Here is a 10,591-nt window from a genome sequence, read left to right on the forward strand (position 1 = left end):
TCCATACTGCAAAGCGGACTTTACAGGCCTTGTTATGGTACTAATAGCCAAAGAAGTTAGCCTCAGAATTGCAATTCTGTGTTTTCTTTATGTCTACCAAGAAGACAGACCTCCTGTAAGATTTATTCTGTCCAATTTAGGACCTGGTCATGCAATTATGAAGTCCCCTTAACTAACAATGAGGATAAGACCCCAGCTAGGTCACACACTTTGATTCTGTTCCTACGGATATACTTTTGACAAAATTATGCCAAAGCTCTAATAAAAGCTCATGAAAAAATAAAAGGCTGTGATTTTGTGAAAAGAAAAATAACTATCACTCTCAAAGAGAAATGTTATTTTGGTGTGTCTTAGAAGTTTAATCTTTCCTTTTACTAAATAAGAGGTGTGTTAATGTTCTTCCAGTTTTCCAGAATTTAGATCTGTGATAGAGATGAATGTCTTAAACCCCAGAGAATCTGCACAACGGCTAGCCAGTGGTCTAGTCTAGTCTAAGGTAAACTACATTGCGTGGTGCTTTAGCTGGCCAAGCCTGCCCCAATTTTAATTCAAAATTTAGAAAAATACACATTTAACTTTCTCCCATAGTACGGTTTAACTGATTAGTAAATTTTATTTTTTAAGTTCTCTTCAATGGCTTTTAATTGAGAATCTTGTATTTTACAGTGCAGTCATATATGAAGATGAAATATTAACATTTGTGAAATGATTTGAGTTGAAATTAATGGATTATGTGCAGTACTAGTAATTCTCAGTTCAAGCTGATGGAGGCAGAAGGGATAGCACCCAAAATAGGAACTTCCAAACAGTGCCAAAAACTCATTTTAGCCTTTGGTTATAATATCCTTAGAGCTTACAAACAAGTGGCAGACTGAAATTTGAACTTTTCAGGTTCTTTGCCTTGTTCAAAATGGGAAAAGAATTACAGGGGGCCTTCCATGTTCACAAAATAAGTAATTAGTCCCCTAATGAATCAGAATTAAATATAGTAATTATGGTGATCATATAAGTTTATATGTCCTTAGATATGACTTACATATTTAAATGTTAGCGACATGAAAGCAATTTCTGTTTAACAGGAAAAAAACTAAATTGTGAAAATAAAGTTTATATACCTAAATATCAATTTATAACAATTATTCTTGGTATGTTAAATCAATTGTAAAAATAAACATGAAATATAACTTTAGATACTCCTTAGAAGAAAAGTTAAGACCTTTAGCTTAGCTTATTAAAAAACAGAGACATTACTTTGCCAACAAAGGTACATCTAGTCAAGGCTATGTATGTAGTCATGTATGGACGAGAGAGTTGGATTATAAAGAAAGCTGAGCGCAGAAGAATTGATGCTTTTGAACCGTGATGTTGGAGTAGACTCTTGAGAGTCCCTTGGACTGCAAGGAGATCCAACCAGTCCATCCTAAAGGAGATCAGTCCTGAATGTTCATTGGAAGGACTAATGTTGAAGCTGAAACTCCAATACTTTGGCCACCTGATGCGAAGAGCTGACTCATTTGAAAAGACCCTGATGCTGGGAAAAATTGAGGGCAGGAGGAGAAGGGGACGATAGAGGATGAGATGGTTGGATGGCATCACCGACTCAATGGACTTGAGTTTGGGTAAACTCCGGGAATTGGTGATGGACAGGGAGGCCTGGTGTGCTGTGATTCATGGGGTCTCAAAGAGTCAGACACGACTGAGCGACTGAACTGAGCTGAATAACTTTAGATGGGCATGAGAAAATGTCATGGCTTTGTCTCCAAGAGCTTTGTATCACTAAGATCATCCTCAGTCTGCTCATTACATGACCCAAGAACCCAGGTCCTCCTCCCACCACAGGCTTCTTTCATTACACTGGGCCTTCCAAGACAACATTCAACAGAAAAATTGTTTTTATAAATGCTCAAAGGGGCTTTCCTGGTGGCTCAGAGGTAAAGAATCAGCCAGCCAATGCAGCAGACAGGGATTCAATCCCTGGATTGGGAAGATCCCCTGGAGAAGGAAATAGCAACCCACTCCAGTGTTCTTGCCTGGGAAATCCCATAGACAGAGGGGCTTGGGGGCTACAGTAGACAGGGTTGCAAAGAATCAGACACGAGTTATCGACTAGACAACAACAAATGCTCAAAGAGCCATCATCTTGCTGTTTGTCCTTTTTACAAGCAATATTTTATTTTACCACTTGAAAATACAAATAGTGACTTCACTTTCCTAATAGTTTTTCTTCTTATATTTTTAATGCTGTGATGATAGTCCTGTTCTACAGAGACCAGTAAAAGTACAGATCACTCTCTCTAAATTGCTGAGGGATCTGTCAAAAATTTGATATTCCCCCTTTTTTAAATCCTGGAGACCACCAAGAATACAGAGTAGAAGAGGGGGAAAATTAATTTCAACAGTAAAAAAACAAAATGATTAGTGAATTGCCCATAGGTAATAGATCTATGACAGGGCATTACAGAGTTAGGGTGCTCAGAATATGTAGCTTACATTTTGAAGTTGAAACAAAGGCACATACCTGGATGTTATAGTTTGTCATACAGTTCACTCAGCAAATATTTTTTAGCACCTTCTCTTAAGACAAGCACTAGGAATACACAGCGAACTATGTAATTATGCCTTCATTCTCTTAGGGACAATTAGCCAATAAGTTAAAACAGAGAAAGTAACAAGTATAGCAGGGAAATGTAAAACAGGAGAGGGGCAAGGTGTGCTGGGGTTGGGGGAGTTTTTCAGTTATAAATGGGGTAGTCTGGGGAGCCTAAGAAGTAAGATAACATTTGTGTAAATATCTCAAAGAGATGGAGGGAACAGTAAGTAGTCCTGAGGGCGAAGATAGGCAGGGAGTTGAGGGGAGGTGCAGATTGCCAGCAGCCTTGTCAGTGGTTTTGTAAGGACTTAGGCTTCTGCCTCCAGTCAGAAGGAAGATACTGAAGGGTTGTTACTAGTGAAGAGATAAGAACTGGCAGGAAAGGCTACATTCAATGGACTAAAGATGCTATTTCATGTACGTCTTTTTTTGGTATAGAAAATCAATGCCAGTTTAATAAAAGAAGAAACACACTGAGATACATTTTTCAATCTTCTTACAAAAATGTGAGAAGTTACAAGTACCTACAAATTACTAAGTATTAGTACACTTTCATGTAGACTAAGAGAAATGCACAGTAGGAAGGGAGGATGTTTCAAATTCTGGTTAAAAATACAAACATAAATATCAGACAGACATGGGCTGCAGTCCCAGTTAGGTAGTATAGTGGCTGTGTGATCTTGCACAAGCTATTTATCTCTCTGTGCCTGAGAGTAATTTACATCTAAAATGATACCTGCCTCATGAGGTTGTTGGGAAAATGCATTGAGATAGTCTAAACTCTGAGGACAGGGCTGGAAGCACAGTAAGAGCTCAGTATATGTTAGTCTTCATTAGTTACTTTGAGCAATTTAATGAGCTTAAGAAAATCTGGAGTTGGATTGCTAAATTGTATTTAGGAAATTATACATATTGTGTAAATTGTCAATGAATTGTTCATAGTGAAATGTCAGTCTGGGAAAAAGTGAAATGAAGTCTGGATAGGAGGGTGCAGGCTTTGCTTCTAGGCATGGCGCTGCTACTGTAACCAGTTGGGGGACCTTTGGCGAATCGCACCATCTCTCTGGATGTTTGTTTCCTCATCTATAAACGAAGCAGAGCAGACTGGAAGATTCGTAGAGTCCCTCTAGGGAGAAACTTCTGTGAATCTCCTGTTTGCTGACTCCACACTGTCCATGGAGGAGCACTATTTGAATAATTTCAATAACTTTGAAATATTGATTATTCATATTCAAGTTTTACTTGTTACATTCAAAACTTTGCATTAGAGTCTTGAAGAATTTCATAATTAATTAGCAGACATGAAATTTAAACTAGTGTATCACAGCCTTTAAATTTTAAATGGTACAAAATATTCCCATTTATATGGAAAAATTCAAACGAGCTTTTTGGCCAACCCAGTACTTTAAACTTGGATACCACGATAGGCTAAGAGGTTTAAAGTAAAGGGTTTCTCCAAAAGCAAACCAGATTCCCACCGCCTTGGCTTTCCGTGCCTCCCATTATTGTTGCAGTGGCCCCACTGGCACCGTCGCCACCATCTGCTCCTCTGATAAACGCTGCCTGTGTGGACTCAGCCTGCCCAGCACCTGCCCACACACAGTTTGGTGACCGGAGCCAACCTGCTGTGACAGCTGCCCCCCACCATGCCACATTCCTTGGCCCTGTGTGCCCACCTGCTTTCTGCTCCACTCCTCCCAGCCCACCCTAGGCCTGGAGACCTTTAATCTCCCATCCTTCACTCAGCCCTGGGATGAGCCCTCCATCCCAAGCTGCTGCTGACCGATTGGCTGCTTCCCTCAGTGTCTGGCGATAATATGGAAGCTATCTCTTCAGCATTCACTTGCCTCGGTATATTTATTAGCCATTGAGACAGACCAGATCGCCTAGATATGGGCAACCTACCTTTCATCTTAATGGAAAGAAAATCAAGAAATTTGTTATGGCTATTTGGCTGAGTGACATTTGGTTCATTTGGGCAGGTGACTGTCATCTATTATCAAAGATACTGAAATCTTTCAGACCTCAGACTGTATTTTCTTGGTCATGTTGCTTCCAAGATCCCATTCCTTAGACTGAGTATTTTCATAGAGGAAAAAGAAATTTCTTTGATGGGTTTTCCAATAAACTTAATTTCTGTAACAAATAAATAAGTGGTTTCTGTAGGAACTATCCTGTCTTTAATGTTATGAATCTGTCTTCACACACATTATATAACGTCTGTAGAATAAGATGTGCCCATTAGAAACCTGTAGGAAAACTGGACTCATGTAGTTCATAGTAAGATATCAGGGTTTTTCTGATAACTTAACTATTTACCAGGTGAAGAGTGAATAACATTTAGCAAAACTCATCTAACACAGGCAGGTTGAACAATGAGGAGTTTATAGAAAGTGTACACCATTATACCTTACCAGTGACTGGCCAGTATCACAGTACCTGATTTAAAAAGAGAAAGAAAATATTTGCACCATCCTGAACCACAGTCAAGAATGCCATGAAAGACTAAAGCGATTATGACCTCATAAGTTCCCACCTTCTACCTGTGATGTGATCATCTGTTTTGAAGTTAGTCTAAGTTCCTTGAGGGCAGGGAGAGGAACTTGACTTTCCCAGCACCTGTGCAGTGTCTTCCCTCCACATTCACAGAGAGCGTGGCACTGCACTAGGGAACAAGAAAGAAGCTCTGAAATAAAAAATATTCCTTAAAAATGTGTGAACTGCACTGCAACCCTGACTCAAACTGAAGGGTTCTTGATTTAAAAGAGCATTATTGGGCTTCCCTGGTGTCTCAGTGGTAAAGAATCTGCCTGCAGAAGACATGGGTTTGATCGCTGATCCAGGAAGATACCGTGTGCCCAGGAGCAACTAAGCCTGTGTGCCACAACTACTGGGCCTGTGCTCTAGAACCCAGGAACCACAACTACTGAGCCCACATGCCGCAACTACTGAAGCCTGGGTGCCCTAAAACCCATGCTCTGCAACATGGGAAGAATGTTGCCACCGCAATGAGAAGAGAAGCCACCACAGTGAGAAGCCTGGGCCCTGCAACTAGAGAGTAACCTTTGATCACCGCAACTAGAGAAAGCCCACATGCAGCAATGAAGACCCAGCACAACCAAAAATATATAAATAAAAATTGAGAGAGTTATAAAAAAAATCAAGTAGAGGCTGTAATAATAATTTTTATCCAGCAGAGTCTTCTTGGCATAACACTGCTGCTACTGCTAAGTCACTTCAGTCGTGTCCGACTTTGTGCGACCCCATAGACAGCAGCCCACCAGGCTCCCCCATCCCTGGGATTCTCCAGGCAAGAACACTGGAGTGGGTTGCCATTTCCTTCTCCAAAGCATGAAAGTGAAAAGTGAAAGTGAAGTCGCTCAGTCGTGTCCGACTCCTAGTGACCCCATGGACTGTAGCCCACCAGGCTCCTCCATCCATGGGATTTTCCAGGCAGGAGTATTGGAGTGGGGTGCCATTGCCTTCTCTGTGGCATAACACTAGCACTTGTTAAATAAATAACTAAATTTCTTTGCAAGCTCGGCTTTCCACTTGGCAGTTAATATTTTTTTGTGGAAACCATATATTAGTGAACACCATCAGAGATCCTAAACTCTTAGAACGACTAAACAGATTTTTTTATGGCCTGTAGATTTTACATGTCCAGGTTCTCTACCCTCTGTATTGACAGTATACTGTGTGATTGCTTCCATGTCGTGAAGCAGGATTGTGTTAACCGATTTTATACTCATGTTTAGCGGAGCCATACCCAAGGCTGTGTAGTCCATTTTTCTGTTTTAATGCTCCATCTTTCCATTTCCATTTCCTCATTAGATAGAAGCAACACAAAGGTAGGGACTTTGTATTCTCCATAATGCCAGCAATATTGCCAAGCACTAGATGCTCAGCAAATATTTTTACTTTATTTAGAAAGTGGTATTGAACTATTAAGTCTTAGGACTCCACATACAAGCCCCATCAAAAAAGTGTAACCCAGAACATGTCAGTTGAATATGATCTGGAAAAGTACATAGAGATGATACATAGGAGATTATTTACCAGTGTTAACCAATATAATTGTCACAAGTAGCTAATTAAATTAAAATTAAAATTGAAAATTCGATCCCTCAATCACTTAACCACACTGCAAATGTTCCGTAGCCATTGGTCTCATACTGGACAATGAAGAATAGAATATATCCATCATCACAGAAAGTTCTTTGGGATACAGCTGTTCATAGACTGTTTTAAAAATAAAGTTTATAACCAGGGACCAACCCTAGTCTGCATATGGCTCAAGCCAGACTAAAGGGAAAGCTGGCCCCAGGAATCACAAGAGTGAAAGTGTGGGTATATGTGTATGTATAAATATATCATACACTTATAAATATATACATGGGTATATATTTATAACCTCCCAATTCATCCTTTGATCTACTTAATAAATATTTATTAAACACCTACTACATACTAAGTTCTATACTATGTTCAGGGGAAACACATATGAATAGCACAGTCCTCAACCTCCAGGAGTTTGCAGCTTGGGGATAAATATAAGCTATAACCAGGATGTTATACTGGTACAGCTGTTTCATGGGGATTCAGCCATGTTGACCAACCACGGAGCTATAGAGTTCCCATGGTATAGGTCTGTAACACTTGACCACTCACAAATATTCACACATGCAAAAATGAAACAAAACCTCACATACACCTTCAAGAAGTCAGTTGTATGACAAGTAAGCAGTAATTAGCAGTAATGGACTTTCCTGGTGGCTCAGGCAGTAAAGAACCTGCCTGCAGTGCAGAAGACTTGGGTTTGTTCCCTGGGTGGAGAAGATCCCCTGGAGAAGGGAACACTGTAGTGTTCTTGCCTGAAGAATTCCATGGACAGAGGATCTTGGCAGGCTACAGTCCATGGGGTCACAGAGTCAGACACAACTGAGCGATTAACACTTTCACTTTTTTTTTCATCCTACATCATATTCATTATTTTATATACAGAGCTGCCTATTATTTGCAGACTTCTGCCAGCTGATAAGTAAGTCTTTCACTAAAAACTGTCAGGAGATTAAATAAGCCCTGAGGATGTAAAATATAGCATGGCAACTATAGTTAATAATACTGTATTATATATTTGAAAGTTGGTAAAAGAGTAGATGCTAAACATTCTCATCGTGAGAAAAAAATTTCTTTTGTTAACTGTGTATGATGATGGATGTTAGCTAGATTTATTGCTATGATCATTTTGAATATAAATATCAAATATTTACACTAATATCAAATCATGTTGTGCATCTGAAACTAAAATAATATCATATGTCAGCTATACCTCAATTTTTTTAAAAAGCTGTCAGGAGTTTAAGGGGAAAAAATCAAACCAAAAGCACTTTCTGTGCTGTCCTGATTGCCTAGATGCTGTGTTTATACTCTGTGTTTATATAACCTTTCTTCCTTTTCACTGTTTTCACTGTGGTCCACACAAGCACATTTCAGATGGGTCATCTTTTAAGTCTGCAGTATTTTTCTTGATTCATTTATTTGTGATATCAACTGCCAGTTATTGAGTGCCTGGTTATGTACCAGTCACTTACTAGGCATTTTATACAAAATATCTCTAATCTTCATAGTAATCTCATAATACGGCAATTATTTGTCTCAATTTATAGATATGGAAACTGAAAAACAGAGGGATTAAGGAACTTGACAAGTTCAGTGAGTGGTAAAGTTAAGACATCAAATCAGGGGTGCCTGACTTCCATGCCAAACCCTTTCCTGCATCAGTAAGTTTGAAGCATTAGAGTTTCAAGTCAGAAATGACATATTCTAATTCTTCATAGTGTACAGTATGTATACTGTGTGTACACATAGAGTACAATATGTACACATTATGTACATTACAGTACAGTACAGGAGAAAGAGACAGGCAAACCAACAATTACATTACAGGAGTAGTATATTACAAAAGTGCTGCAATAGCCTTGTGTATTGAGCTTGGAAAATGGAGCAAAGGGCTTCTTGGGGGATAAGACACTTGAAAAGGTTGTATCTTCAAAAGCAAGGAGGTTGAGAGAGAAGGAAGGCCGTCCCAGGCAGTAGGAACAGCCCCTGCAGATGCCTAAAGATGAGAATCATTCCTACAGCTGGAATGCAGTATGGCTGGAGCGCAGAGTTTGGGGGAAGAGGGCAGGAGCAAGGGTAGGAGTAAAAGTTGTTGTTGCTGCTTAGTTGCTAAGTCGTGTCTGACTCTTTTGTGACCCCATGGACTGTAGCCTGCCAGGATCCTCTGCCCATGAGATTTCTCAGGCAAGAATACTGGAGTGGGTTGCCATTTTTTTCTCCAGGGTAAAGATACGGAATGGGTATAAGGAACAAAGAGGCAGATTGAAAAGAACCCAGATCAGCCAGAAGCTGAAGCTTCATCCACTGATAAAGAGGTGGAGGGGGTGAGAGCACTAAAGAATTTTGATCTGAGAAATGGCATGATCAGGTCCAAATTTTAGGAAGATCATGTAAGTATTGAAAACTCCTGTGTTTCCAAGTTGTGAGCATGAAATAATAAATGAATGAAGAGGATTCAAGGTTTAAGGAAAACTTCAGTCAAGATGAGACATGTAAATGTCACTTGGTCTTACGTCAGGGACACTTTGGGAGTGACAAAAATCTCAGAGGACTGGAACAAAGGACTCACTTAAAGGACCCCACCGGGACTTCCCTGGTGGTCCAGTGGTAAAGAATCTGCCTGCCAGTCAGGCGACAAGTGTTAATCCCAGCTCAGGGAAGATTCCACATGCAGCAGGGCAGCTAAGCCCATGTGCCACAACTACTGAAACCTGCGCGCCTAGAGCCCATGCTGGGCAAAGAGAAGCCACCACAATGAGGAACTTGCACACGGCAACTAGAGAGGAGCCCAGCTTGCCGCAACTAAAGAAAAGCCTGCACGCAGCAAGGAAGACGCAGCACAGTCAACAAGTAAATAAATAAAAATACAAAATACGTATTATTCAAAATTGTAAAGCAATTTCCCACCAGTTGAAAGGTAAATCAAAAGCTTTTAAAAAAATTTAAAGTTAGACATCACCAGGAAGGTAAACTATAAAAAACAATTTTTTTCGTTTGTATAGCTAAAGAACATTCTTGATGATACAGATAACCAGTGCCAAAAGACAAACTAGAAAAGAAAAAAGTGTTCGTAAAACATCAAAAGGGAAGGAAAAATACGTGTGGTTATAGCAGAATCAGTGATGGGAAGAACATAAGTATGAAGTTGTAGCAATAACAGAGAGGTAGATGCTGAAGATACTTTTAGAATATAAAAAGATGCGGATGTTTCTTTGGGTAAAGTTGGGAAATAATTCAGGTTTTATCTGAATTATGGGTAGAGGATTGATATGATCTGGCCAAAATTTCAAAGGTCTCTGGTTACTTTCAGTACATATGTATCAAAATAACTCTTCTGCTTAAGAGATCTAGTGTGGTTTCTGGTTACTTGACTAGATCTTATCTGATCGTGGTGAATTAAGTAAAGAAAGGCTTCTAAGCACTGGAGGGATGGAATTTTCATCATCAGAGATGGGAAAATCAGTGAGTAGAGTACAATGAAAATTAACTGGGCAAAATAATTTATACATAAAAGTTAAAATATTGAAATATTCATAGGGTCATTGCTGCTGTTGTTTAGTCGCTCTGGCATGTCCAGCTCTTTTTCACCCAAGGACTGTATAGCCCGCCAGGCTCCAATGTCCATGGGATTTTCCAGGCAAGAATACTGGAGTGGGTTGCCATTTCCTTCCCCGGGGGATCTTCCCAACCCAGGTATCGGGATCAATAAAAATATTGACAGTTTGAAAAAATAAAAATATATATACAGCCAGTGCTCTGGGACAACCCAGAGGGATGGGATGGGGAGGGAGGAGGAAGAGGGGGTTCAGGAGGGGGGACACATATATACCCATGGCTGATTGAAGTCGATGTATGGCGAAGACCACCACAATATTGTAA

The sequence above is a fragment of the Bos mutus genome, chromosome 16 (assembly GCF_027580195.1).
Source record: "Bos mutus isolate GX-2022 chromosome 16, NWIPB_WYAK_1.1, whole genome shotgun sequence".
NCBI classification, from domain to species: Eukaryota; Metazoa; Chordata; class Mammalia; order Artiodactyla; family Bovidae; genus Bos; species Bos mutus.